This window comes from Sycon ciliatum, chromosome 6 (assembly GCF_964019385.1).
Source record: "Sycon ciliatum chromosome 6, ocSycCili1.1, whole genome shotgun sequence".
NCBI lineage: Eukaryota > Metazoa > Porifera > Calcarea > Leucosolenida > Sycettidae > Sycon > Sycon ciliatum.
Window position 1 is genome coordinate 20864375 of NC_088648.1, and position 8224 is coordinate 20872598.

Below are 8224 nucleotides of genomic sequence, written 5' to 3' on the forward strand. Positions count from 1 at the left end.
CGGACCCTGTACCAAGCGGAATCCTGTATTTACCGGACAAAATTTCATGCACCAAAGTGCTGTGGATCGAAAGTGCATTCCTGGATCAAGCGGGGTCCTGTCACATCAGGACAGTTTCCGCTGCACCAAGGGCGTCTTGTCAGGGCAGGCTTTACTATAGTGAAGTTTATAGTGAATTGTACTCCAAGTAACTCGTGAGTCCACACACAATGTTCATGCAGTACAAAGCCGAAAAGTCCCTTTCAAGACAGAGTGACAGACAGGAGTCGTCACTAGAAGGGCTGATCAACCAACACAGAATACTACAGTGGTGCTCAATGAAGTCCAATGAAGCGAGTGAATGCCGTGCGGAACGTTGTGCAGCTGTGAACACTGGGCTGTCAACTGGCACAGGGCGCACACTTGACTCACACAATATTAACATTGAGCATCAACGTAGCATAATAATAGCAGTGAAAAAGAGTAGAGTCAAATACGCGATGAGCGATAGTGTAGAGTCTAATACTAAAGGCAGAAATAGAGTAATGCCATCAAGTGCGAGATAACATGTTAGGAGCATTAACGTGTGATTGTGAAGCTTACTTTAAAGCGGGATGTAGAGTCTACAGTGCACCATGGGCACAGCGAGATCATGTTATGTGTGAATGGTATACCGTAAAGTACCGCCAGAGCGCCCCGTCTCGCGAGAGCGCCCCACCTTGATTTTACAGCCAGGGTCCAGGGAAAGGAAAATCGTACGGCAGAATGCAACGAAGTGTGTATGGTGTACTAACGTCAGAGGAAGGTTTTTGTGTGGAGCTCGTGTCCGCTCGAAGGTACGGATTGTCTGCACAACGTGCAATATGTGTACGAAGTTCGTGTCGTATGACCTACAGACGGGAGACCACCTACACAATACGACCACGAAAGGACGAGATAGTGGGGCGCTCTGGCGGTACTTTACGGTACTAGTAATCAAATGGATGCAAAACATATAGATGTCGTGATACACCATGCCTGATTCGTGGCTGGAAGCCGTGAGCTCAGTGCTTGGGGCTAGTGGGATTCCTCTAGCTTTCAGAATCCTGCATGAAAAAAGGTAAAAGAAAGTGAAGGTACAGTGTACAATAATAGTAAGGTGATGTAAGCCTCTTGGTTTCGCGAACGAATTTCATCATTAAATTCATGGCATGGGAACGACGCTGCAGAAGTATACAAAAGCTGAGCCATCCTCTAAAGAAAGTCCACTTTAGTGAATCTCATCTTGTCAGCAGCACCATGCTGTTTGTATGGGAGAATTGCCTTCGTACAGTGCTGCCCAATGAAATCCTGAAATCAAGTCGCGTCACTCAAGTACCGGGCGTTGCGCAGCCCTAGACCTGCGAACACTGGGCTGCGAAATGGTGCAAGGCGCAAACTTGAGTGACACGACTGGATTTCATTGAGCAGGACTGTACATTCAAGGCACCTGCACTTCCTATTATAGTGTAATGTTCTTATTTTACAGGAACATTCCCAACTGGGCCTAATGTCTTCTGAGGCTGCGTTTACACGACAACGCACGGCCATTTTCCGTTTTCAGTCCCGCATTTCTTTTTTCATTTTCGTGCGTTTACACGATCAAAGCTGATCCGAGGTGGTCTCGGTTTGTATCGTTTTCTCGCGTCTACACGGGAGCAAAGGATCCGCAAAAGTTCGTCATGTGCCGAGTGTTGTCATGGAAGCACCAATCACACTCAAGGAATAATCGAAAACAGGCCACACACCAGCACTCGTCACATGACGAAAATTGTAAAAAAAAGAGTTTTATTGTCGGATCCGTGTGAACGGCCGAAAACGGAACAAACGTGACGGAAACGAGGCCAGCAGACCGTTTCGACTGTTTACACACCCAAATTTATCCGGCAGAACATTTCCGTTTTCAAATTCTTCCACCTTGGCCAGCGTTTTGGTTCTCTTCCGCTTTGGTCTACAACTATTACGTTTTGCTCCGCGTACCGTGTAAATGAACCATGCATCCGAAAGGATTTAGTTGCGCTTTCACCCCCAGCGTTGTCGTGTATACGCAGCCTTAGATGGTGCCCAAGGTATTCATTGAGTTCCTGCAACTTCATTTGAAATGAACTGGAAAAGTGCAAAGGGATTCGAGGAGGACATTAAAGCAGTCAGCTCTAAGAAATGAAATTGATTCGTGAATTCAATTATAATGATGTTCACACCTACATGTACATGTATGCAATAACTAGGTATCACACTTCATCTTACAGGCGAGACCTCACTATATATTCTCTGGGGTACGGCAAGTGTTATGCTTTAGAGAGGTCCATGTTATAGCGAGTTGGGCACATAATATAAACCATATATGTCAAAGTTAGGGCTGCGGTTAACCAAAAGGTTATAGGCTAGAACCAAGAGTAGATAAACAAGAGTGTGCAACTCCGGGATGGGTTGGCCCGTGGCGGAATTTTTTGTTGACGTAATCTTTTCTATGACGCATGCGCTGCGGGTCTTTTGGAAAGTTTGCATCGTGCACTTGGCCGGGCTTTACATTACAAGGTCGGTGCCCAGTACGTGCTCTCACACTGTTCTGCGTCAAAATGCGCGTTTTTCTGAAAAAAGGTGACGTCTACAAAAAATGCTGCCACAGGCAGGGGTATGTGCAGATTGTGCAGAAGAGATCCAGAGTTGCACACTCTTGTTTATCTACTCTTGCTACAACCTATAAGAGATAAACTGTACATGTAGCCTGTATTCATGTACCATTGCTGTACATGACTGTAAATCCATGTATCCATGGTACCATGACCTCACGCACTGCCAAAACAATCACTACAATATGTATAATACTCATAAAAGGACACATTTCAGGCTCATTACAAACGTCTTGAAAGTTTTTGTCTTCACAAGTATACTTTATGAGTATTATCGCATTTTGTCTCAGACGAAACTGTTTACAATATGTATAGTGGATGCATATTATATTTTGAAACTCGGATGTTGAGCCATAAATAAATGTAAAAGAGAAAAGGACATATGGATACGAGTTTAGAGTAACTCTCCATCACTGTAACATGATACTATATACAGTCAGAAAGTGCAATAACTAGGCACAAAACTGACAGAGTACTGAGACATTCGACGTCCTGACACCTAACTTTAACACATCTCCGTAGCGCTAACCGACAGCCTTCCAACTTGGAAGGTTCAAGGTTATGGAAAGACCAAAGAGGGGAAGGCAAGCGCAACGAAAACGAGCAAAAGCTACAGTCCCAACGGAACAAAGAATGTCGATTGTTACTGGACGATGACGAGACCAGTACGATATTTGACAAAGCGGTCTAACTACAATTCGAAGCAGCAAAGCAGCACACCACCCAACTTGGGTGGGTCATAAATATCAAAGATAAGTAAAGAAAGGGAAGCTTTGCGAAAACGAATTGTACAAGCCGAAAGCCAAACTCCTACAGTACTCCTCATGCATGACATTGTGATGGACTAGTTGACTACAAAACAAGTTGTTTCACACGACGTACGTTTCGCCGTATGGTTCGTGACAGCTCATCAGGTGTGCAATTTGAAACTCGGATGTTGAGCCATAAATAAATGTAAAAGAGAAAAGGACATATGGATACGAGTTTAGAGTAACTCTCCATCACTGTAACATGATACTATATACAGTCAGAAAGTGCAATAACTAGGCACAAAACTGACAGAGTACTGAGACATTCGACGTCCTGACACCTAACTTTAACACATCTCCGTAGCGCTAACCGACAGCCTTCCAACTTGGAAGGTTCAAGGTTATGGAAAGACCAAAGAGGGGAAGGCAAGCGCAACGAAAACGAGCAAAAGATACAGTCCCAACGGAACAAAGAATGTCGATTGTTACTGGACGATGACGAGACCAGTACGATATTTGACAAAGCGGTCTAACTACAATGACTGACTGTATATAGTATCATGTTACAGTGATGGAGAGTTACTCTAAACTCGTATCCATATGTCCTTTTCTCTTTTATATTATATTTTGCTCAGTTTTCCAGAGCAGGTTCAACAAAGAGTGAATAACAACTAAATAGAGCGGTTGCCAGTTGACAAACCCCCTTTATATTTACAATGCAGTTGCGTGAATGTCCACTACTTTCTGAACGAAAGGTTCAACATATTTTAATATTTTGTATGCTCCATTGGGCTTCGGATTGCACCATCACCTTGTCATTTAATCAACTCAACCTCATCATGAGCATACGCAAGCATCACTAATATGGGGAGCAACCCCAGAGATGAGGGAGATACACGCCGTACATCCATTGTGCACAGTACTGACAGGGTACGCACATGCTGTCACGTATATTATGTACAGCGGACATTGAAAGAAAATAACCGATTAACCCATATGCATATGGTTAACTGTTCGTGTATTCTTAACGGTTACATAACCGGTTAACCTATCTAACCATTTCACCCTAGTCAAAATGGCGCTGTTTGCTTACAGACTACAACTGTATTGCCATCGATCCACACTGATCAATCCAGGAAATGTGCGCATGTTGTACATTTTTAGTGTATTTTATAGTAGTGTGTCTACTGCATGTGTTTCAGGACTGTAACAGTCACACTACAACAAAAGTCCGACACTCCAGAACAACCCCACACAAAATCCTGTGGTCGACCAGCCAACAAACACAGCTCTGGGTTGAATGACGAATTAGAACTATAAAGAGAAAAGAGAGGTGAAAGAGAAAACCGCCAACACATCTCCAGAACGACAGAGCCTCACTCTCTCCCTCCCTCCCTCTCTCTCTCTCTCTGTCTCTCTCTCTCTGTCTGTGTGTCTGTCTTTGTCTTTGTCTCTCTCTCTCTCTGTCTCTCCCTCTCACGGCAACTAAAAAAACAACCATATCTCAAACCACACCTCACTCATTTTACGCTGTAGGATGAAGATGAAGGGGAGGTTGGCGATGAGAAGAAGAACACGGCAGGGTTTAAGCATTTATTGTTCAGTGACCCGTGTCGTTTGGCGTATAATGATTCTCGGTTTACAATTGTATTGTTTATTTTGCAAAGAATTTCAATCAGTTAAAAGTCATAGATGCTGTTTACATTCACAAGCGTAAGCCAGACCGATGCATTCAGAAAGAACATGTCACGGCATCCACATTCTTTCCTTAGCACCGTAACTGTATTTTGCACAAATGTTTGTTTTATTCACCCTCTCTCTTTCTCTTTTCTTACAGTTACACTTGTGTTTTATCACACTATAGAATGACTGCGCATGTATTTTATAGATTGCGATTATTATCACTGTCGGGAAGGAAAACACCAATTTTACAGGGCCCTAAAAGTCTGAACGATACCTATGAAATGCACTGTCAAAGCAAACACAAAATATGAATATGCAAGCTCATGCCTGAGGGGAAGATGAGAAGTTGAAACGTGGAGATTTTTCGGACAGGACGAGAATCCGAAGAACCTGGGTGATTCCCTTACTTCCACAATGGGCTAGTGGCTGCATCACAAAAATTATACCTTGCAGTGGGTGCAGAGACAGATCAATAAACACTAACCTGAGCATGAGAGCTGCTCGTATTCATTGCGATCGTCAGGAAAATGGCAGGACGAACGGACCAGAAGAATGTTGGCTATGACAAACAACTGCATATCCAGACGACACACGGCTTGACTATTTGCTTATGACGTTCAGCTTCGAGGTCCAGCACGATGGAATTTTCGGAAGGAACTGATTTTTGAATTATTTGGGGAAGAAGATTGCACTCAGAAAAGGTACCGTAACTGGTTTCTTTCATTTGAAAAGCTGTTCACCAAAGTCCTAGGGGGCGTTCGTTTTTAATCTACAGGTTTGGGTAGAAACTACTTCTTTCGGTAGAGGTGTTCGTTTTTTGAAAAAAAATTCTACTCAAAAGGGTAGATTCTACTTTCCTCTACCGGCTCTACCGGGAAAAAGTTGGTAGAATCCGGTAGAAGTTGGTAGAGCTACGGGATTTCCAGCAAGGTCAAGGATTTGTACACAACTCCATAAAAAAAAGAGACATTTCACGTACACATCGTGTAAACTACTAGATCCGGTAGAACAGCGTTCGTACACTTGCCTCTACCATCTACCTCTATCGGTAGAGTGACTCTACTCTACTCTACCAGGTAGCTAAAAACGAACGCAGCCCTAAACATACACTGTACGACGTTTCGGAGCTGCTCCAAATCGATCGATTTGTTTTGAATGGTTTCGCCACCGCTTTCCGATCGATCGATCCTTGCGCGATCTGTCGATCGACAGATCGCGCAAGAAAATCGATCGATTTTCCAAATCGACAGAACGCGCACAACATGAGCACGACTGCCACGTTTCTACGTTTTGCTGACGCATGGACGCGTACTCATGGTCGCAGTGTGAGCGCGACTACTACTACTACTACTACTACTACTACTACTACTACTACTACTACTACTACTACTACTACTACTACTACTACTACTACTACTACTACTACTACTACTACTACTACTACTACTACTACTACTACTACTACTACTACTACTACTAAGGGCCTGGTCAGACTGCGGCAAAATCGAGGGCCTGGTCAGACTGCGGCAAAATCGAAATAATCCTAGGATTATAATCCGAATCTCCATAGTAACTTGCCGCCAGAGCGGCAAAAGCGAGAGTTGACGCTCCAAAAAAAAAGCAAGAACGGACCACGCTTTTCCGCTCCAAACAGGATTTGACGCTGATACGCCATTGACGCTGATAATCACTGATTTTTTCATCTCGATATCGAGGAGCTAATTGGCCACGGACAACAACAAAACTCATAAGGATGGTTGCAAGGATTGCACTGAAGTTGTTGACGATCCCCAAGGTGAAGGAATTTGACGTCGTTCGTGGAGATTACCACTTGACGCTCGAAATGAAGTTTGAATTTTCACTCTCCCCACATGTGTAGTGTGATCGCGATTCAAATTCTGGACGCTGTTCTTTTTTCGTCAGGCAACCAAAATTTGCCGCAGTCTGACCAGGCCCTAATCCGTCAAGGCCTACTGTAAAAAGACGGCAACGTCTGTAGGGATTTCCCTAATTTTCCCTAACAAAATAATAAATTCTACTACTACTACTACTACTACTACTACTACTACTACTACTACTACTACTACTACTACTACTACTACTACTACTACTACTACTACTACTACTACTACTACTACTACTACTACTACTACTACTACTACTACTACTACTACTACTACTACTACTACTACTACTACTACTACTACTACTACTACTACTACTACTACTACTACTACTACTACTACTACTACTACTACTACTACTACTACTACTACTACTACTACTACTACTACTACTACTACTACTACTACTACTACTACTACTACTACTACTACTACTACTACTACTACTACTACTACTACTACTACTACTACTACTACTACTACTACTACTACTACTACTACTACTACTACTACTACTACTACTACTACTACTACTACTACTACTACTACTACTACTACTACTACTACTACTACTACTACTACTACTACTACTACTACTACTACTACTACTACTACTACTACTACTACTACTACTACTACTACTACTACTACTACTACTACTACTACTACTACTACTACTACTACTACTACTACTACTACTACTACTACTACTACTACTACTACTACTACTACTACTACTACTACTACTACTACTACTACTACTACTACTACTACTACTACTACTACTACTACTACTACTACTACTACTACTACTACTACTACTACTACTACTACTACTACTACTACTACTACTACTACTACTACTACTACTACTACTACTACTACTACTACTACTACTACTACTACTACTACTACTACTACTACTACTACTACTACTACTACTACTACTACTACTACTACTACTACTACTACTACTACTACTACTACTACTACTACTACTACTACTACTACTACTACTACTACTACTACTACTACTACTACTACTACTACTACTACTACTACTACTACTACTACTACTACTACTACTACTACTACTACTACTACTACTACTACTACTACTACTACTACTACTACTACTACTACTACTACTACTACTACTACTACTACTACTACTACTACTACTACTACTACTACTACTACTACTACTACTACTACTACTACTACTACTACTACTACTACTACTACTACTACTACTACT

The 8224-nt window shown here is 42.3% G+C and overlaps 1 long non-coding RNA gene across 1 annotated transcript; it reads right to left on the reverse strand.

Moving 5' to 3' along the window:
- Positions 1–221: 221 nt before the first annotated feature.
- Positions 222–5806, reverse strand: LOC135819625 (uncharacterized). The gene is made up of 2 exons (XR_010553946.1): positions 5547–5806; positions 222–1064 (listed from the first exon to the last, which is right to left on the reverse strand). It is a non-coding gene; the product is annotated as an uncharacterized LOC135819625 (long non-coding RNA).
- Positions 5807–8224: the final 2418 nt, after the last annotated feature.